Genomic DNA, 22034 nt, shown 5'->3' on the forward strand with positions numbered 1-22034 from the left:
TATATATATATATATATATATATATATATAATATATATAAATATATATATATATATATATATATATATATATATATATATATATATATATATATATATATTTTCAGATTTCCAAGCAGTCTCTGGACGCAAGTAACTATTGTCATCATTTCCAATTCCTTCTAAGAATTTGATGTATCAAAGAGAAACTTTAAAATTTCGGATGCTAATTTCACCCTGGCGACCGGCCTCCAACTCTCACGCGTCTTGTTTCCCCCACGATTTGCGAATCACTACAGTGTGAGAGGTAAGAGTGTAGTCAGTGTTTCTCTGTGTTATAGTGTTGCGTTCGTTTGGGTCAGATATCTCGTTGGGTTCGGCTTGTTTGGGTTTAGAATGTGACAGCTCCTTTATCATCACTTTTTTTTTTTTTTTTTAGCTTTCTGTAAAAGAAAACTATTGTGCCGGCTTTGTCTGCCCGGTCGCACTTTTTCTGTCCGCACTTATCCCCTGTCCGCCCTGAGGTCTTAAAAACTACTGAGGCTAGAGGGCTGCAAATTGGTATGTTGATCATCCACCCTCCAGGCATCAGACATAGCAAATTGCAGCCCTCTAGCCTCAGTAGGTTTTATTTCATCGAAGGTTAAAGTTAGCCATAATCGTGCTTCTGGCAGCGATATAGGATAAACCACCAACGGGCCATGGTTAAAGTTTCATGGGCCGCGGTTCATACAGCATTATACCGCGACCACAGAAAGATAGATTGATCTGTTTTCGATGGCCTTGATTATACGCTGTGGCGGCTGTACGGAAAACTCGAATGCGACGAAGAAATTTGGGCGCATTTTTTACTTGTTTCTTATTTTGAATACCACTTTTGACTGTTCTGAATTCGCTTGTTAGTATATTACTTATTTCTTAATTGTCTATGGAAACCTTTCTCTGGTTTCATTTGTGGGTGATTTTTTTCTGAATATTTTTTATGGTTATTTGTCATTATGTTTAATTAAATCTTCTTCATGTTAATATCTAGGTCCATGAGTTTACTAATATATAATAATTTCTTTGTGTATTTGGCTTCGGCATTATTGATATGAGTTTTGTATTGTCACATAATACATGACTTTTTTTTTCCTTAGGTGGAAAGGGGACAGGGAAACATTTGACGGGAATTTCATCTTACATTTTGACATTTTTACGTGTAATTCCTTGCCATCTATTGCTGCAAAATAAACTGATCCATCAAACAATATAATGAATTTAATATGTATGGAAAACTTTTATATAGGTTCACGTCAGTTTTTAATACAACAGGAATCATGACACTTTAAGTTGACAGAGGAACATAATTTTTAATTCGAAGAGATCCTAGCATATATATACCTTTTGATACCCCGCCATGTTCTGAATGTATATTTCATGACTTTATTTCCTCTGTTCCTCTGTTATACTTTCACTTTCTGCTCTTGATTCAGGTGTTTTGCGACAGCTTGCATGTTTACTGCCTTCCTCTCCTGCAATTCGGTTTGCTAGCGTCATTTCCCAATACATCTCGTGGTTTGCTTTTTTCTCGGGCGTTTACATTGTAATTTTGTGCAGACTTTGTTGTTGGAGTTTTGTTTTTCTCTGTTAATGCACACACATACTCATATGTCTTTTTCATTGTACGTACATAAACACACAAACACACAACGCAGTGTGTATATATATATATATGTATATATATATTTATATAATATATATATATATTTCTGATTCACATCAGGATCGAACCTGGTCTCTCAAATGAAAGACCAGAGCGCTGCCAACCAGGCGCTCTGGTCTTTCGTTTGAAAGACCTGGGTTCGATCCTGATGTGAGTCAGAAATTTATGTCTGTTCCACACGTAATTATGTTGATATTTATATATATATATATGTGTGTGTGTGTAGGTGTGTTTATGTATATACACACACACATATATTATTATATATTTATATACATATAATATATACATATTATATACACACAAACATACACCTTACACCGTAACAAGTTGAACGAACCTTGTTAGTTGAATTAAGACGATTGTCGGATCGAAAACACTTGACAGCGTCAGTTGAAACAGGTGCGCCTTTTATCACTAATGCTGCTGTTGCTGCAGCTGCTGCCGCCTTCCAGTGGCGACCGTGTATGGTGGCGGAAGTAGCCCTTGCTAATAGGGCTGATGCTGCTGCCGCTGCCGTCCGATAAAGCTTCGCTCTGGGAGGTTACCGGTGGCGGTAGAAATGTTGGAGGATGTACCGTGTGGTTCGTCCGGTCGCGGCTCAGACGATGAGAAAGTGTGTTTTCTCTCTCTCTCTCTCTCGCTCTCTCTCTCTCTCTCTTTCTCTCTCTCTCTCTCTCTCAGGAGTAATGAACGGATCTGCTTCGTAAGTCCAACATATTTTTTTTGTGATTTTTCGTTTAGTTTGTAAGTTGTTCCCCAGCCATTATTGTAATTTTGTAAAACTTGATTAAAACAGGTGTGTGTGTGTGTAGCTTCAACGCAAAATAAGATTGCTTTAATACTTTGGGGAAAAAGAGACTTTATATCCTTTTTTTTATATCAAAATTAAGCGCTTTTACAATTGAAGTAGAATCATCTACAATGAAATCTGAATGAGAAGCAAAAAGCTGTGCGTTGAGGTCTCCACCGGTGAGGTCTGCCCTCTGTTAAGGGGTCAAGACAGCCTTGCCAGACGCACGATCTCTCTTTACCTTTGCATGCTGCCTGAAGCTGTTACTTGTTTTGTGTGTCTTGCTAGATCTAAGCTCTTGGTGTATGCTTATGTCTATTTCTTTATGAGAAGGAAGCGTAGCTGACACTGTAATGAAAAACAGTGAGAAACTCATCAACCCATGCGAGGCAATTTTCTCTTGCCCCCAGGGGAGGGCTCAGAAGATAAGTGACCGAAAACTGAATTTCTATCGCCACTTTTTAATTAAAGAACAACTTGATGTGCTCAAACAATTTATAGTCCTCATCATCAACATGAGGATCGAATGCCATTAGTTTATTATGTTTTTCGGGGGGGAAATGTGCTCCCCCCACCCCAATGCAGTACGACTCCTGCTCAGAGGTACCTGGCAGCGAGGTCTGCGGGTCGGAGAGGGATGACGATGGTTCTGGTCGCCAGAGACGGGCATGTTCCCGGCAAGTCGGACGTCGTTCAAGTATTGGTAACTTTGTGGACTAGAACTGTTCGTGTGGTTATTGCATTTATGAAAGGAAACTATGAACGCTAAGCTCATCGTCGTCGAGAATAAGAAGTGTATCTGAAGTTCTTGAAATTCGTTACGATGATGTGTGCCGACTAAAAGTTTTTGTGGGAGAAAAGTGAAAATGCAAATTTTAAAAAGAGGAAAATGTGATTTTTTTTAATTGTCAATATTTCATTTGTTTTGAGTTGATGAAAGTACTGGCTTTTGAATGACTCGCCTTACTTCTTGTGCGTTTGCAAATCTTGACTCTTGATCTGCCAAATCATGTAAAGTTTTATTTTTTTCTTAAAATAAATTAATGAAACTGCTGCATCATTGCACTGAAAAGTTTTTCTTGGTGCACCGTTGTACGTGGTGTGGTTAACCTTTTGGGTGTTCTTGGGCTGTCTTCAGACGTAAATAGGTTGAATTGGCAATATTGGCCCAACTTGGGAAGACTCATCTCTCTCTCTCTCTCTCTCTCTCTCTCTCTCTCTCTCTCTCTCTCTGTGTGTGTGTGTGTGTGTGTGTGTGTGTGTGTGTGTGTGTGTGTGTGTGTGTGTGTGTGAATTTCCTTCATTATTCATTCTACATCCTGGTCTCACCTGCAAACTCCTTAAGGGTCCCTCGTTAAGTAGTTAGAACCGTCTTTGGATTTCCTGTCCGCAATTATCTCTTATCCGCTGGCTTGTCTATCCTCCGCCCCCTATCTCTTCCCGTGTTCACATTGGCCCCCCCTCCCCCCTGTTTCACCTCTGCACATATTGCAGAGTTTGTTTATATACTGGGCTGTTATTACTGTCCCTTCTTTTTCCTCCTCCCGGTTTTGGAAGTGTTGGAGAAACGAATGCACAGCGTTAATTACAATACCATATTGGTTAATGGTTGAAGTTAATGACTTAATGAACCTGTTCCTCAGCAAAGTAAATGCGCGCATTCGCGTGTCCAGACATTGTGTATATTATATTGTGTATATATTTATATAACTGTGTGCGCTCGTAATCTAATGATCCCATTCTTGAAATCTATGAAACTCGAGAAGCTGCAAATAAACATTTTAAATGGAACCATACCCTTCCCCTCCCCGCCCTTAGAGTGGTTGGCTCCAGTAGATATTCTCCCCGCTGTAAAGCGAGATGGGACTCGTAGCCAGAAGTAATCCCTGCCGTTGTGCGACTCAGCCGTTAGGTAGTAACTCACAGCTTATGTCAACAGAGACATAACTTACAGCTGAAGGTCCCCTAACCGCCTTATAGATAGATAGATAGATAGATATAGATATAATTATATATTTATATTATATATATAATATATGTAAGGCGTATTTGAATTACCTGATTTCAGCATATACGTCGTTCCCTGTGATATTTAATGTAGAGATTTCATGGTGTAGCTTACATTGTCTAATGATCTAATCAAAACACTTTCATTTAACGTGCTTCGCAGTTGTGTCTTGAATGTTGTGCTGACTGCATTATATATATTTTTAATATATACATACACATACGTGTGTGTGTGTTTATGTGTGTGTGCGCGCGTGGGACAGCCAAAGCTTGCCTACGATGTTTTCATAATGTCGAGGCAGTTACAGTTCGCAGTCATTTTATTACATGATGAGATGCATTTGAGAAGTGACCTTTGGTTGAAAGCATCTTGTTTTGACCTCTTCAAAAAATATGGGATTGACCATATGCGCTTTTTTTTTTTTTTTTTATTTTTTAAGTTCCTTCTTTCGCGCGTTGTCAATTCACGCCGAAAATCGCTGAGGTCAGCAGACGGGGTTCCGATGGTAGCGTTAGATAAGAATGACAGAATATCGATCGTTCTGAAATGTATCTAAAAGGCTGTGTGGCCGACTTTACTCCTCACGAACTTACTTTAGATAAGAACGGCTTCTTGCGCTGCATTATAATAATAATTATTATTATTCGGAAGATGAAACCTATTCATATGGAACAAGCCCACTTGGGGGGTGAAAGCCAAGCTTCCAAAGAATATTATGGTGTTCATTCGAAAGAAGCAACAGAAAGTAAAAATGGTAAATACGGAAAGAGGAGATTAGTTACAAGAAAAACAGATAAACAAATTAATAAATGAATAATAAGGTATGTAAAATATTAAAACGGCAAGTTGAATTGTGTTACTTAACCGGGAAACCCTATGGGCTGACAGAGGTGACCCCTGGAGTCTGCCACTGTTGCCGATTTGTGACCCGGTGGGCCGGTGGGGTGGGTGGTTGCTATTCGGGATTTCGGGTGAATGTTGCCAGCTACCCCCAAAGAATGGTAGATGGACCAGAATGGAACGGTAACGGTTGGTGAGAATGACTGAATGGAGAGTGTGAAGAATCCTTGGAGGGAGGGTGGCCAGTTTCTGCGGGGCTGGACAATTGGTAGGCCTCTCTGTCATGTTACGAAAATCACGCAATGGATTCCAGAAAATGCTCTCTCTCTCTCTCTCTCTCTCTCTCTCTCTCTCTCTCTCTCTCTCTCTCTCTCTCCATGTGTATATGAATTCATTACAAATAGTATGTTTCATTCATTACAAATAGTTTATGTATGTTTTTTTTATAAAATGCTGGTTTTGCATTGACGTACTCTTTTTGGGGTTCCGACATGTCCACAAGTATTTCTTGAGCTTGCGTCATAAAATACCTCGACGAAGAATTACCTAATGCATTTATTACTCAGTTTATTTTATAAATGATAATTGTCGCCACGCCGCTTTGAGTGTTAAAGCAGTGTGATTATTTATAAGGTTAACTTTGTATTATGCAGTGACCGTTATTGGCTCCTAAATACTTTAAAGCAAAGCTTATTAAGTGAATGAGGCTACAGTGATTCTCGCATATACGCCGGTGTGGCCACTGAAGACCATTCATATATATATATATATATATATATATATATATATATATATATATATATATATATATATATATATATATATATATATATATATATATTTCCGATGTTTGTCACAAACGACAACACGACGAAAACGGTATTTCAAGGTTTTATTACGATAAGTCGTTGTCACCATATATTGACGTTTGTTGCTTTGTGGAGTTATTAATGAGGTTCTTAAGACATGCAATAAGAGCAGTTAAGTTTGATTTGAAAACTTGACCTTTCATCTCGCCCCAGTGTCTGCGTTCCCCCGACAGCTGTGTCTGCAAACCGTTAGTGGATTCGATGTCAATGTGGTTATGAGAGAGAGTAGCCTTCAGTTATCATGCTCTCGTTACCCTTGGCTTTTATTTTTCGTCTTTTTTTTTCGTTTCGGTTTTCTAAAGGATGGCATTTTCAAAGGAGATAAGACCGGGTGGCTTTTTCCCGAGACGTAACCGAGTATCGGGCCGACCTTTCCCTGAAAAAAGTTGGACCCCAAATCTTTAAAACTAACCATAGGATTTTTTTGAAAATTATCTCTGTTTCTCACATCCAAATTAACCATGGTGGTACCAATGTAACATAACCCAATATAATCTAACCTAACCCAGGGGCATGGCAAAAAAACCGGGGCTGGTGCAATACTAGCATCCATCTCAGGAATTTGCGACCGGGAGGGTAGTGGGGAGGTCACAGAAAGTTTAATATCAAAATAAATTTTATATATGACACCTTCATGTACTTTACCGGCTGACACTTTGTGTGAAATGCATCTTCACTCCGGAAAATTGTAGATAGTACATTTTCTTTGTCATCTTAGGTCAAATTTCTTCACGAGAAAGTAGCTTTTAAAGTTTGGCATCACACTTCGTTTTGGGATAAGTAAGAAAAACTTTATACTTTACTTTCGTAAATTACGCATTTAGTTGCTATTCAGTATGCAGAACTATCCGTAGTAATTTTTACTCCAGAGTTCTTGAATTTATAGTAAGCGAGGCATTATATACACACATATATATAGCCTATACATATACACACACACACACACACTCAGGCATTAAGCTACAAACATCCTTTAATATCCAATTCGCTGTACCTCGGAAATAATATATTTTCATATATGTTGCCCAAAGGGGAATTTTTTTAGTTGATAATAAGTTCGTCGTCTCGTGGGCTCGAACCACGGAAGACAAGAACTCAGGACTACAGTGACGCGCATTAAACCACACGGCTAACAAGTATATGAGTCACGGTGATGTGATAAAATTCATTCGTATATAATTTATATACATGCATACATACATACACACTTGCATCACCCCACTCCCAAGTGGAAAAGGAGTTTGATTAAAAAGAGAAATCTGTGGGGAAATGGCGTGTTAAGCGCTGTCAAGAGGACATACTCTGTTTACAATGAGGAATTGACATTCAGTATCATTGCCGGTGTGGAGAATTTAATTTTCGAGAATGTAAGTTTGCAGAATCATGCGCCGGAGTCTGTTGAGGTGGAAATGAGCGCCGTTAACTTCCTAGAAAAGAAGGCTGGAGAGGAAGAGGTGCGAACGGAGACCTCATCCCTTGCAGCCTAGTCTTCTTCGCAGGTGATGTTGCAGAATTCGTCACGGCAATTTTTCTTTGGACGGACGGAAAATGAGATTGCTTTTGCGGGTTCTGCGAGGAGATAAAATAGGGGCTTTTAATTTGCTTACTCCTTTTCAGCAAATGGAACGCCGTGGTTAATTTGGGTTGAATTTCTGTTCCTGTTGCCACTGGTTTTACATTCCTTTTGCAGGCGTTGAGCCAAACATGTTTGATCATTTTAGATGTAACCGGTCCGCTTTAATCTGTCAGTGTTGTCACTTTGCCTACATAATGTGCAGAAGTTGCAAAAAGTATTTCTTACGCACGACTAGATGCCCAAAAGGTAATGATTTCCGTATCATCAAACTTCACCAAAGTGAACACGAAGAGTTTCCTTCTGTATCTGTGAATCTTTGCTCTGCTTGAATGTTTGTAGCGGGGATTTTGACCACTAGTACACTTCATATGGATACATGGAGTGAGTCAAGGGATCTCTCTCTCTCTCTCTCTCTCTCTCTCTCTCTCTCTCTCTCTCTCTCTCTCTCTCTCTCTCTCTCTGAAAGTAATTTTGGGTATTTTTGTGGAGTTCCACGAACTGGCTTCAAATTACACGGATTTGCTGTGGTGTGATGTGACTTAATATCATGATTTTTGTGTGTGCGCGTACGAAAATTGTTTTATATATATATATATATATATATATATATATATATATATATATATATATATATATATATATATATATATATATATATATGTATGTATAATGGGATTTTTAGCTTGGGGATACTTCTATGGAAAGTCTGTCCATAGCTAGGTCGGATAACAAAGTCTTGAGAAGACCACTCATGATTGTGTGCAATTGACGCCCACCGTGTGAAGAGCGGCGATAAATCTGGTGGGCGTAACATGAAATGGGCGGGATCTCTGGGAAGAAGGTCTGGTAATGAGCACGAATTTGAGGGGAGAGGATATGTCTCAGATACGTCTGATTAAGATGGAATAACGTTGGAGGCCAAGGTATGTAAAAAGGGTTTCATATCTCCTCGCCATATTTAGTCGAGGCAGGAATCATCTTGCCATTGGCGGACGTAGAAGAGAATGGGAGAGAGAAAATACTCTTCTCTTTATTGCTGCAGATGCTGGTTGAGTAGGTTATGCTGTCTGGGAAAATTCGCCGGAGCGACGCAACTGGAGAGGATGTCCTGTGTCCTGGAATGAAAGGAAGAAAGGATTCCGTCGCCTTTGCTCCTTTTTTGTTGCCCTGTTTCGTGGGTATTATATGCCCGACGACAGCAGCCAATTCGATTACGTTGTTCTAGTGCTTTCTGTATCTGCCCTCGTTATATAAGTATATATTTATTTATGAATAATTCATTCCTTTCACCAGACAGTTCTGTTGGTTAATGTAGTATTTTGATCAGCATTCGTATTCATCGACAGTCTTTTCATGCCCGTCTGTTGGGTGTCCTCTCTCTCTCTCTCTCTCTCTCTCTCTCTCTCTCTCTCTCTCTCTCTCTCTCTCTCTCTCTCTCGCCCTTCAGGTGCCAAGTGTGATAACTAGGCTTTTGGCACACATTGTAAATACCGTTATCATTGGGGACGTTGCTAGGGCCCAGAATATTCAAAACCTATTTCATTTCGTATTCCTTCCTCTTGCCGAATCTTTCGGGAAAGTTAGGCATTAGATGGAATCGAGAGAAATGACATGCATTATCCAGGCTAAGACAAATCTCATGTTATTGTGTAGGATGCCGGTCCTTTTTGGGGAGGGATTAGAGGAAAGAATATAGAATTTAAGCCAAAGGCCTAGCCCTGGAACTTGAGGTCGTTCAGTGCTGAAACAGAAATTAACAGTCGAAAAGCTTGAAAGGTGTAACAGGAAGAAAACCTCAAAGCAGTTGTTATGAGATGGCGGAAAGTAAGAAAAAAGAGAATATGAACCGAGGTCCAGTAATAGGAATGAAAGCGGTTGCAGCTAGGGGCCGAAAGGGACGCTGCAAAGAACCTTAAGTAATGCCTACAATGCACCGCACGAGGTACACTGACGGTACTACCCCCCTACCTACGGGGAGGGTTCAGAGAGCTGCCTGTAATCTTCAGGACTGGCACTCAAGTGGATAACATGGCGGGGTTGAAGTTCTAAGGCGTGTCAGGGGTGTAGCAAGGTCAGGTGAAATGGTTGCAGAATGTAACTATATAACTCTTTTGACAACCAACGCCCGATAATTACCTAAGTCTGGAATGAGAAGCTATCAAGGAGTTCCATTTTTAACAGCAACTTGAACGAATTGGGTAGCCTAATCAAGTACGGGCTTGTAAACAGGATGTTGTTACTTCTTTTGCCGGTAAAGCAGAAAGTTTCTTTTCCAGATGTGTGTGTATAAGCAGGGCGGCTTAGACATTGTGCTGGTGTTAATAACATATGACTGAAAAGGATAAAAGGGCAAAATTTGCTTTATTCAGTGGAGTGAAGTCGCGTGAATTCTGACAGTGTTCCAAAGCAGTGTTATATTTACACCTGTCATCTTTGAGGGGAGAATGTCGGTTCGAATCGAAGAGCTGTTCTGTAGGAGAGCGTAAGAGCAGTAGATAAAACATCCTTGAATGACAGGAAGTGGAAGGCTGTTTTTAAAAAAACAATGGAAATAAAAAGATAAATAGATAGGGATTCTCTCTCTCTCTCTCTCTCTCTCTCTCTCTCTCTCTCTCTCTCTCTCTCTCTCTCAGGATATTTCGTAATCTAATAACAGCGGTAACTCGAAATAGCACAGGGCTGTTAATAAGTGTGACGTCATGTATTAATCATACTTATTATAGGGACACATGAGGATAGTGAAGGGAGAGAGAGAGAGAGAGAGAGAGAGAGAGAGAGAGAGAGAGGCACCCCTCATCCCCTACGTCTCATGAGAGGTTGTCTAGTTCAAACAGCCAGGTGGGGCACCAACTTCCCAATTCTTTAGTCGTCACCGTAACGCCGGTTAACTGATATTTAGGTTTTCCCTGACTTTTCCCTCTTTTTTTTCCGTTTCCTTGATTTTTTCTCAAGAATATTCTTTATTCTTAGCATCGAGAAAGCCTCGTGTACACGTGTAAGTTGGTGGTTTGAATATAGCGGGTGGAATCCATGTTTTAAGATCACACTGATTCATTCTCTCACTTCGATGCATTTGCTTTTAAAGCGAATAGTGGCGCCAAGCATTTAGCTTCAATTTCGAGCGTATTGTGAGTAAATAAATATATATTTTCCCCATATTAATTTCAGTTGAGGTATACGCCATATTCTTAAGGGAATTGTATCTCTTGTTTTGAATATAGCCCACCGAGTTTTACTTGGCATGTGTCAAAAATAATTTTAACAAAGGTAGTTGCAGTTCTTCTAGCCAATGTTGAAGAATTCAACTGGATTTTGCAATCGTTCTTGCAATACTTATTTCAAAACCAGTCGACATAGATCCACGTAAGAACACGTTTACAGATGTATTGCATTATTTCCACTAATGTCTTGTTTGATGTGTAGCAAGAATTTCTTCCACCATCTTGTGAACGAAGCCCCCTTACCTGTCCAGGTGCCAAGTAATTCTAAAATTAACGGTAATGGTATTGCAGTTGTTTATATTTTATGGATCCCGGACTTCTTCGGAATCCAGGGACCTGGATAAATGAGCCTCACTGTTTGAAACACTTCAGCTTAATGTGAAAGCAGGGCACGTCTTGTTGTCCATTGTTTAATGATGATTGTGGGAATACATTTTTTCTAGTTATTTAAATCTTCTTCTTCTTCTTCTTCTTCTTCTTCTTCTTCTTCTTCTTCTTCTTCTTCTTCTTCTTCTTATTATTATTATTATTATTATTATTATTATTATTATTATTATTATTATTATTATTATTATTAAAGGAACAGGTCCTCTCTCTCTCTCTCTCTCTCTCTCTCTCTCTCTCTCTCTCTCTCTCTCTCTCTCTCTCTCTTACTCAGAGAGAGAGAGATGTCATCTGGCAGTGAATGCACTTTTTCCACCGAAAATCAGCACCAGGACACGAGGAGACATTAAAGTGAGAATATTATTAGATTTCCTAACGATATTGGGGGACCATGTGTTGTGTGTTTATACGACGTCCATTAGCTGTCAGTTTATTTTGAAAGTCTTCAGGAAGAAAAAAAAAGACATCTTAATCCTTGGTGGAGCTGTCCCCTTGTAAAATAAGTATGGCTGAATTTATTACTCTTCTGTGGAAAAGGGAGCATCAGAAAATACACAGGATGTGTTTACTTTGGCCCTGAGTTAGGTGGCGTTTTAGGTAAGGTATATTTGAGGTTGTAGGGGAGTTGCCTAAGCATTTCTGTCTTTGTAAACAAGCAGGATTTGGTTTTCCTTCACCCGGGAAGCCCTATTCCACATTAAGAGCGAAGTTTTTGTATGAATATTGAATATCCGATAAGGAGTTCTTGCGCTGTTGAGTATCTTTGCTACGTCGGCGATGGTCAGGAGGATTTTACCCTCAAGTCTATGTGTCGATTTTTTCTGACGGAGATTGACAGGTGTTTAAGACGTATGATTTAGAGTAGTTGCATTATATATCTATATGTTTTAGGACGCATGTATACCTTATTAATACTTTGTCTGAAGCAGCCAGCGTGACTAACTCCAATTTGTTTGGGTTCCTAGACTTGGCATGAAAGGTGTATCTGTTATGTCATATAGATGTCAAGTGTCTGGCGAGGTACCAGTGCTCTATTATACCCATGTGGGAGTGCCGAAGATAGCACCCTGCGATTGCTCTTGGCATTTTATATATTTAATCTTTGCTGAAGCACGCCTTCCTCTGCTGATTAGATCATCGGCCTCGACGAGGTTTGCTTGTGTGGCTTTGGTTATTTCTTAGTTTTGTCGAGGTTTAAAAACTGAGATTCACTTTGCAATATTACATTTCTTTCATACACACACGAACGGAAGATTGCGCGTGTATGCAAGAGTTTTGCCATAGTAGGGAGTTAGTGCCGTCGGTGCACCTCACGCGGTGCACTGTAGGCATTACTTAATAAGGTTCTTTGCAGCGTTCCTTCGGCCCCTAGCTGCAACCGATCTCATTGCTTTTACTGTACCTCCTTTCATATTCTCTTTCTTGATTCATAGTGCAACTGCTTTGAGGTTTTCCTCCTGTTACACCTTTCAAACCTTTCTACTCTCAACTTCCGTTTCAATGCTGAATGACCTCATAGGTCCCAACGCTTGGCCGTTGGCCTAAGTCTTATATATTCCTTTCCTTTCCTCCATACATATGTCACCGGCCTCTGGCAGGTTCAAAGTTGTTAATTGATCATGTTTTACAGAAATCAATTAATTATGACGTCGTAAATTTCAGTTAACGGCGACGCCTGTCGAGGCCGATACATAAAGCCGCCCAGGGGAACTTTCAGGTGTCGAGAATGACGTCATTCTATTGGCCGCGTTTTCTGAGCTTGTCTGTCGCAGGGCAGTCGCCTCAGATACTGGGTTTTGAGAGGAAATTCTTAGAAAGTTTAGTTAAGTATACCTTAGTTTAACCAGACCACTGAGCTGATTAACAGCTCTCCTAGGGCTGTCCCGAAGGATTAGATTTATTTTGCGTGGCTAAGAACCAATTGGTTACCTAGCAACGGGACCTACAGCTTATTGTGGAATCCGAACCACATTATGACGAGAAATGAATTTCTATCACCAGAAATAAATTCCTCTAATTCTTCATTGGCCGGTTGGGAAATCGAACGCTGTGCCAGCAACGTGCTAGCTAAGAACTGTACCCACCTCCCAACGAGGAACTTAAGGTTTTATCAAAATGCCACCAGGAAATAACCCGTTTTAATGCTTAGCTATTGTAAACATTGGGGTTCTTCTTCTTCTTTCGACCTTATAATTCCCACTGTATAGCAAGGAGGGTCGGCCACTCGAGTCATCTTTCTCCATCTATTTCTGTTCCTTGCTTCTTCTTCCCCAAGTCCCACCTCACCCATATCTCTCCTCACCACAGCTCTTCGTTGGGTGAGTCGGTAGAGCTGCGGACTGGCACTCGCTGGGCCGGAGTTCGATTCCCTGGCCAGCTGATGAAGAGTTAGAGGAATTTATTTCTGGTGATAGAAATTCATTTCTCGCTATGATGTGGTTCGGATTCCACAGTAAACTGCAGGTCCCATTGCTAAAGTAACCAATTGGTTCTTAGTTACGTAAAATAAGTCTAATCCTTTGGGCCAGTCCTAGGAGAGCTGTTAATCAGCTCAGTGGTCTGGTAAAACTAAGGTATACTTAACTTTTTAACTCTCCTCACCACATCCCTCCATCTTATCCGGCGACTTCCCACAATCCTCCTCCCCATCACTGGCATGTTCTTGGCTCTCTTGATTGGTTCCACCTCCTCTCTTCTTATTACATGGCCATAGTATCTCAGGCGAGCTTCCCTAGCCTTGTCCTTTACATTACATATACTTAATGTATCCATAATGAACATTATGGAGGTTCCGAAAGCAGAAGAAATAATCGACCTGTATATCTGGAACAAATAAAGATGCCTTGCTATTTCCTTCCTACTTGTGTGTGTAGGTTCGAACTCAAGATAGTTTCTCTCCAGGCTAAATGAAAAGTCTTTTAGAGTAGAAACTGACCGTTTTCACTCGTTCAATACCACCAAAAAATATTGATTAGAAACTGACCATTGTCTCTTATGCCCTTCAAAAAAAATTATGAGAGAGATGCATTTGTACGTTTTTCTCGAGTTTCATTGATGTTTTGAAACATATCTGTTGATATTCCTTTTTTGTGCTTCGGGTTGCGAAGCGTGGTGGTATGGTATATAAAAAAAGTGAAGTTATGAAAAGCATCATTCTTTTCTGATAACGGAGCAAAGATGTGACATGGGGATTGTGAGCGAGACACACACACACACACACACACACACACACACACACACACACGACGAATTTAGGGAGGGTGGTGTTGTCATTTTGCAGATGGCATCCCCGTCCACCCAAGGCACTACTACCCCACCCACCCCCACCCTTACCATTGATCAATCAACTTATGGAGAGAGAGAGAGAGAGAGGGCGGGGGGATGGGGTGTGATCCAGAGGTGCTAGCGTTGCACCAAAATATTCCCACACCTTGCATGAATTTTCTTGAATCTTACTGTGAGTTTTCATAACTTTGGTACAGTATATAGAAAATTAAATGATTGAACGCATACCTGCCTGAATGCGGTCGAGCCTTGGTTATTTCATTTAGGATCAGAGAGCTGCAGTATCTGGATAAGACTCTTCTTAACAGGGACGAATTGGTCAAATCTTTAGCATGTGAGTAATTGAGAACGAAGTACGTCTTGCAGTGAAGGAGTTGAATGGATTCAGCTAATTCCGGAACTGAGGAAAGGCAGTTGACGTAGCTGACTGTTAAAGTCTGCGTTAAATGATTCTGAAATCAGATTAGCGATGAAGTTGATTTAGAGAAAGCGACTGTGTCTGTGACTGGCAGGGGGGCAAAACTCTCCGTTGAATGAAAATGCAGAGCCAGTGGATCAACATACATTCAGGTCCACCTGCAGTAGATGGTAGGGTTTTGAAAACGATAATGAAACGTATAAAGGAAATGAAGATTGAAAAAGCAAGGACATTCCACTCTCTCTCTCTCTCTCTCTCTCTCTCTCTCTCTCTCTCTCTCTCTCTCTCTCTCTCTCTCTGGAGCCGTTCGTTTTGGGCTCTTCTCATTAAACTCCTGTTAGGTTGGGCCGAGACTGCGAGTTTTTGTTGCCGCATTGCTGCATTTTGCTTTGTGTCTGTCTCCGCCTTGTTTTACAGCTTCTTCGTCACCGACGTTATTTATACTTGATTAGGTTCTGGATTCCGCCGCTTCACGCTTCCTCGTGCTGCTGGTGGTGCTTCAGCTGCCTGCGTCGGGGGGAGACTGAACGTGCAGAATTCCCTCCTCGCTTTGCAGTCGGCGCTGTGGGCGCTGCAACTCCCTGACGTTTTTAAATTAAAAATGGGTTAATCTTATGTCAAGTAGATATTATTTTCCTTTGCTAGACGTGGGAGTGTTACGAGATTGCATGGAAAAAATATGTTTTTCCGCTACGTTTGCCATTTAGGTTTGTCATTGGCTGTTGTCATTTTTTCGTAACGGCTTTTGGTCGAAATTATTATTATTATTATTATTATTATTATTATTATTATTATTATTATTATTATTATTATTATTATTATTATTATTATTATTATCATGAATGCGACAATTATGGAAAATGTTTACATTGATTATTTCGCATAAATTTTTAAATATTTCTTATGAGCTTCTTATAGCTTAGCCATTAATATTCCCTACTTTTTTTTCACGTACACAGCATCAGAAGTATCAGAAGCATAGCGAGATGTCTGTGCTGGGTAAATTTGGCGTGAAGACGGTCTCTCCCTCGTGGCTAGCAATCCAGGGTGGGGTCACGAGGGGTGACTCAGGTCTCTTATTGACCACAGGGGAGAGAGACAGTTAGAAAAAGGAATCGCAGTCTCCGGGGAGTCTATCAAGGATCATGTGCTTTTCGTCAGCTCTGAGAAGTCTGGGTTGGCAGCAGTGCGATGGCAGTTGCTAGGGATGTGTTGGCGTGGGAATTTTGCTGAAAGTTTTCGCTCTTTACCCTTCGGAGGATTTCACCATCCTTTCTGATGAGGTATTTCACGTTGGCTAAGCAAGACGTTTGGCGGCGGTTCGTTTCTTTATGTCGATGCGTTTACGTTGGTATAATGGTTCGTTTTGGAGTTTTCCTAAGATCACGAGTACATGAGAGAGAGAGAGAGAGAAATAATGTCATAATTTACCCCCCAGGTTTTTTCTGCAAAGTCTTAAGTAGTGACCTCCTTTCTCCTTGTCTTAAGGAGTCTGTTTCCGTCTCACTGTAATGGAGGAGGGCTCTGGAACTGAATGTAGAAAGCAATTGCTAACGAACGAACAGTGACGGGTTGCCGAAGGGAAGGTTCTGTGCTGGTATGAGCACTTAAATAATAACTTATTTTGCCTGCGCAAGACACAGTAGAACTTGCTTGAATGACAAGAGGTTTGGGAGGGCGTGCTTTTGGGGTTACATTTTTGCTACCTGCATGCGGTGCGTGATTCATCGCCTGGCCCAGACGTGGCGTTTCTGTTATTGAATGGGGTTTATTTTTGTGAGTCCCGACCTTTCATTTCTTTTATTTACTCTCGCCAGTCTTGCCCGGTTGCGTGTTAAACTGGAGTCTTCTACAACTGTCGACTAGTAAACAGGATTAAAGAGATTTTATGAAGCCTAGTTTTATGTCGTTCATGTAGGATTTCCTTATGCTAATGATTGTGAAACACGCGGGTATTCTTTCATGGTTTTTTTTCATATTGAGACATTTTAATTGATATTCGGCTAAGGGCTGACGTGAATTTCGTTCCCACTCTTGTAAATTATCGATGATCACGGTGGGAGATGGTTTCATCGGATGAAATACTTGGTATACAGTCGAAAAGAAACCCCCAGGATCGATAACTGGAGTTTATCGATCTGCTGTGGGTGGAAAATAAATGAAGGGGCCTGAGAGAGAGAGAGAGAGAGAGAGAGAGAGAGAGAGAGAGAGAGAGAGAGAGAGAGAGAGAGAGAGAGAGCGTGGTTGCCCGTCGTCTTCTCTTGCCGCAGTCCTTCGTGAAGATAGAGAAGATTCTCTTTGCAGTCAGTATAGTGGGCTCTAGTTGCCATCAAAATATCTAGCATCGACCTCGGAAGAATTTCGTTCCATTGGCAATTCCAAAGAGGTTTATCGTTTTGACTTTCTGTGGTTACAGTTCATTCTGTATTCATTCGTTTTTCTTAACAGAATATTTACTCTCTCTCTCTCTCTCTCTCTCTCTCTCTCTCTCTCTCTCTCTCTCTCTCTCTCTCTGTGAATCCTGGTGTAATGGGTCAGAACGAGTAGTTTGTCATTTATAGATGTATTACATAAATACAAAACTATATATATATATATATATATATATATATATATATATATATATATATATATATATATATATATATATATATATATATATATATATTGTATTTTGTTTTCATGAATATTTGTCAATTGCTTATGATATGCTGTTTATTTATTTCACACTATTTCCCTGAAACATTCTGTGATTTCCTAAAGTCCTCCCCAGAGGCGTTCCTTCTCAGATGTTAACAGCTATAGTATTACCGAGTGTTGCCATTTCAAATAGGAAGAAAGAGAATCTTGCTCCCTTCGTCCTGAACCAGTGGATGGGAGCAAGTTCAACCTGAAATGAAATACACTGTTTTCTCTTTATTGAGTATATCGAGGTCCTAACCCATGCCCCCTCCAACCGTTTGAGACCCCCCACCTCCACTCTTTGGCAACTGAAATAGAGAGAGAGTACATTTATTTTATGATTACATGGGTTATTTTCAGACTTGCATTGCTTTATTCGGCATACCGTCGAGAAGGGATTTCTTCAACTGTCATTGCTGTGTTTGATTGAATATGGTCTCTTTAGGTCGATTATTCAATTTATTAAGAAGGACTATCATCGCTGTTGGTCCTTGTCGGCCTTCATGTATAAATCAAACTCCAACTCGTGTTCAGTGGAGCCCCTTCTGAGGCTTATAGTAGCGTTGTAGAGCCTTAGATTGGTATTGTTACGTGTTCGCCGATGATAAGTGGACGCCATTTTTCTTAAAGCTAATGCAGTCTTCCATATAGTTGTTAGAATTTTTCTCTCTTGCGTTGAGTTTATTTCCAATTTTGTGGACATTCAGTTGCGTGAATACGATTGTTTTTCTAGACATTTAGTTGCGAGAATAAGGTTGTTTTTCTGGGCGTTAGATACGAGAATACGACTGTTTTTCTGGACATTTAGTTGCGAGAATAAGGTTGTTTTTCTGGGCGTTAGATACGAGAATACGATTGTTTTTCTGGACATTTAGTTGCGAGAATAAGGTGGTTTTTCTGGTCATTTAGTTGGGAGAATAAGGTTGTTTTTCTGGACATTTAGATATGAGAATACCATTGTTTTTCTGGATTTAAGTTGCGAGAATAAGGTTGTTTTTCTGGATTTTAGTTACGAGAATAAGATTGTTTTTCTGGACATTTAGTTGCGAGAATAAGGTTGTTTTCTTGGACATGTAGTTGCGAGAATAAGGTTGTTTTTCTGGACATTTAGCTGCGAGAATAAGGTTGTTTTTCTGGACATTTAGATACGAGAATACCATTGTTTTTCAGGATTTAAGTTGCGAGAATAAGGTTGTTTTTCTGGATTTTAGTTGCGAGAATAAGGTTGTTTTTCTGGATTTTAGTTACGAGAATAAGGTTGTTTTTCTGGACATTTAACTACAAGAATAAGGTTGTTTTCATGGACATTCAGTTGCGAGAATAAGGTTTGTTTTTCTGGACATTTAGCTGCGAGAATAAGGTTTGTTTTTCTGGACATTTAGATACGAGAATACGATTGTTTTTCTGGACATATAGTTGCGAGAATAAGGTTGTTTTTCTGTTCATATAGTTGCGAGAATAGGGTTGTTTTTCTGTTCATATAGTTGCGAGAATAAGGTTGTTTTTATGGACATGTAGATACGAAAATACGATTGTTTATCTGGATTTTAGTTACGAGAATAAGGTGGTTTTTCTGGACATTTAGTTGCGAGAAGGTTGTTTTCTGGACATTTAGTTGCGAGAAGGTTGTTTTTCTGGACATTTAGTTGCAAGAACAAGGTTGTTTTTCTGGACATTTAGGTGCAAGAGCAAGGTTGTTTTTCTGGACATTTAGTTGCGAGAATAAGGTTTTTTATGGAAGTTTAGTTGTGAGAATAAGGTTTTTTTTCTGAACATTTAGATACGAGAATGCAATTGTTTCTCTGGACATTTAGTTAGAGAATAAGGTGGTATTTTTCTGGACGTTTAGTTACAAGGATAAGGTTGTTTTTCTGGACATTTAGTTCCTAGAATAAGGTTTTCTGGACATTCACTTGCGAGAATACGGTTCTTTTTCTGGACATTTAGTTACGAGAATAAGGTGGTTTTTGTGGACATTTAGTTGCGAGAATAAGGTTGTTTTTCTGGACATTTAGTTGCGAGAAGGTTGTTTTTCTGGACATTTAGTTGGAAGAATAAGATGATTTTGCCGGACATTTAGTTCCGAAAATAAGGTTTTTTCTGGACATTTAGTTACGAGAATAGGGTGGTTTTTCTGGACATTTACTTGCGAGAATAAGGTTGTTTTTCTGGACATTTAGTTGCAAGAACAAAGTTGTTTTTCTGGACATTTAGGTGCAAGGGCAAGGTTGTTTTTCTGGACATTTAGTTGCGAGAATAAGGTTTTTTATGGAAATTTAGTTGTGAGAATAAGGTTTTTTTCTGAACATTTAGATACGAGAATGCAATTGTTTCTCTGGACATTTAGTTAGAGAATAAGGTTGTAATTTTCTGGACGTTTAGTTACAAGAATAAGGTTGTTTTTCTGGACATTTAGTTCCTAGAATAAGGTTTTCTGGACATTCACTTGCGAGAATACGGTTCTTTTTTTCTGGACATTTAGTTACGAGAATAAGGTGGTTTTTGTGGACATTTAGTTGCGAGAATAAGGTTGTTTTTCTGGATTTTAGTTGCGAGAATAAGGTTGTTTTTCTGGATTTTAGTTACGAGAATAAGGTTGTTTTTCTGGACATTTTACGAGAATAGGTTGTTTTCATGGACATTCAGTTGCGAGAATAAGGTTTGTTTTTCTGGACATTTTGCGAGAATAGGTTTGTTTTTCTGGACATTTAGATACGAGAATACGATTGTTTTTCTGGACATATACGAGAATAAGGTTGTTTTTCTGTTCATATAGTTGCGAGAATAGGGTTGTTTTTTGTTCATATAGTTGCGAGAATAAGGTTGTTTTTATGGACATGTAGATACGAAAATACGATTGTTTATCTGGATTTTAGTTACGAGAATAAGGTGGTTTTTCTGGACATTTAGTTGCGAGAAGGTTGTTTTCTGGACATTTAGTTGCGAGAAGGTTGTTTTTCTGGACATTTAGTTGCAAGAACAAGGTTGTTTTTCTGGACATTTTGCAAGAGCAAGGTTGTTTTTCTGGACATTTAGTTGCGAGAATAAGGTTTTTTTATGGAAGTTTAGTTGTGAGAATAAGGTTTTTTTTCTGATACGAGAATGCAATTGTTTCTCTGGACATTTAGTTAGAGAATAAGGTGGTATTTTTCTGGACGTTTAGTTACAAGGATAAGGTTGTTTTTCTGGACATTTAGTTCCTAGAGACATTCATAGAATACGGTTCTTTTTTCTGAACGAGAATAAGGTGGTTTTTGGACATTTAGTTGCGAGAATAAGGTTGTTTTTCTGGACATTTAGTTGCGACAATAATGTTTATTTTAAGGACATTTAATTGCGAAAATAAGATGTGGGCATTTACTTACGAGAATAAGGTTGTTTTTCTGAACCTTTAGCTGCGAGAATGAGGTTGTTTTCTGGACATAATTTTGCTTGCGAGAATACGGTTTTTTCTGGTCATTTAGTTGCGGGAATAAGATTGTGAATAACCAGGTTAATTGCTTACTTTATTTTCTGTGTACCTGAATTTCAGTGTCATGATGTGAAGAAATAAGTGACAATAAAAGATCTGGAATGGATCGATGGACTGACTTTTAGTTGTGGAAGAGAAGGAAGAGAAGGAAACGAATCTCATGAAGTAACTCGAGATCTGCAGGTGTGCTCACATGGTTGAATGATTTGAGTGGACTGTAATAAAAAAAGGAAAAGGGACGAAGGAAAGGAAAAGAAAGAAAAAAAAAGTGGAGAATTACAGGGGAACACATTAAGTGGAAGACCGGAGGTGAGTGCGAGGTGCCTGCCAGTCTCTCCTGCCAGATCGGTCTTGCCGACTCGAAAGGATGGAGGATGAACCGGACGGACCCGCTTCACCGCCGCTTCAAGAACCGGTGTGAAGTGAGCCTTGAAGAGCCTCCCTTGCGTGTCACTTCCTAACCTGCCCCATCCCTGCCCTGTTCCTCTCAACCGCTCCTCCTTCACCTGTATCCAGCCCCTGCCCTTTGTCTTTTATCTTTCTCTCTGTCATTCTGTGTCCTTTGGTCATGTTCTTTTAAACCTGCAAGGTCTTTTCTCCTTCCTGACCTTCTTCCTATCTCTCCCTTACCCTGACGACGCCCTCCCTTTCCTGAAGGTCGCCGGGAATATTCTTGAGAATATTTTTTGTCTCCAGAGCGACTTGTCCAGATGCAGGGACTGATGATATCCTGAGAGTCAAGGAATAGTGCCAAGATGCCTAGGTTGTGACTGGTGCCTTATTCTAAGGGGGACATCGTAGTG

At 39.8% G+C, this 22034-nt stretch overlaps 1 protein-coding gene and 1 long non-coding RNA gene across 31 annotated transcripts in view; both read left to right on the forward strand.

The window, feature by feature from the left end:
- Positions 1-22034, forward strand: part of LOC136850546 (CAP-Gly domain-containing linker protein 1-like) — a 673714-nt gene that overhangs the window by 601352 nt on the left and 50328 nt on the right. The window lies entirely within an intron of this gene.
- Positions 17884-21599, forward strand: LOC136850550 (uncharacterized). Its single transcript, XR_010856649.1, has 2 exons — positions 17884-20288; positions 21039-21599. It is a non-coding gene; the product is annotated as an uncharacterized lncRNA (long non-coding RNA).

Source organism: Macrobrachium rosenbergii, chromosome 22, assembly GCF_040412425.1.
Source record: "Macrobrachium rosenbergii isolate ZJJX-2024 chromosome 22, ASM4041242v1, whole genome shotgun sequence".
In the NCBI taxonomy this organism is placed as follows: Eukaryota; Metazoa; Arthropoda; class Malacostraca; order Decapoda; family Palaemonidae; genus Macrobrachium; species Macrobrachium rosenbergii.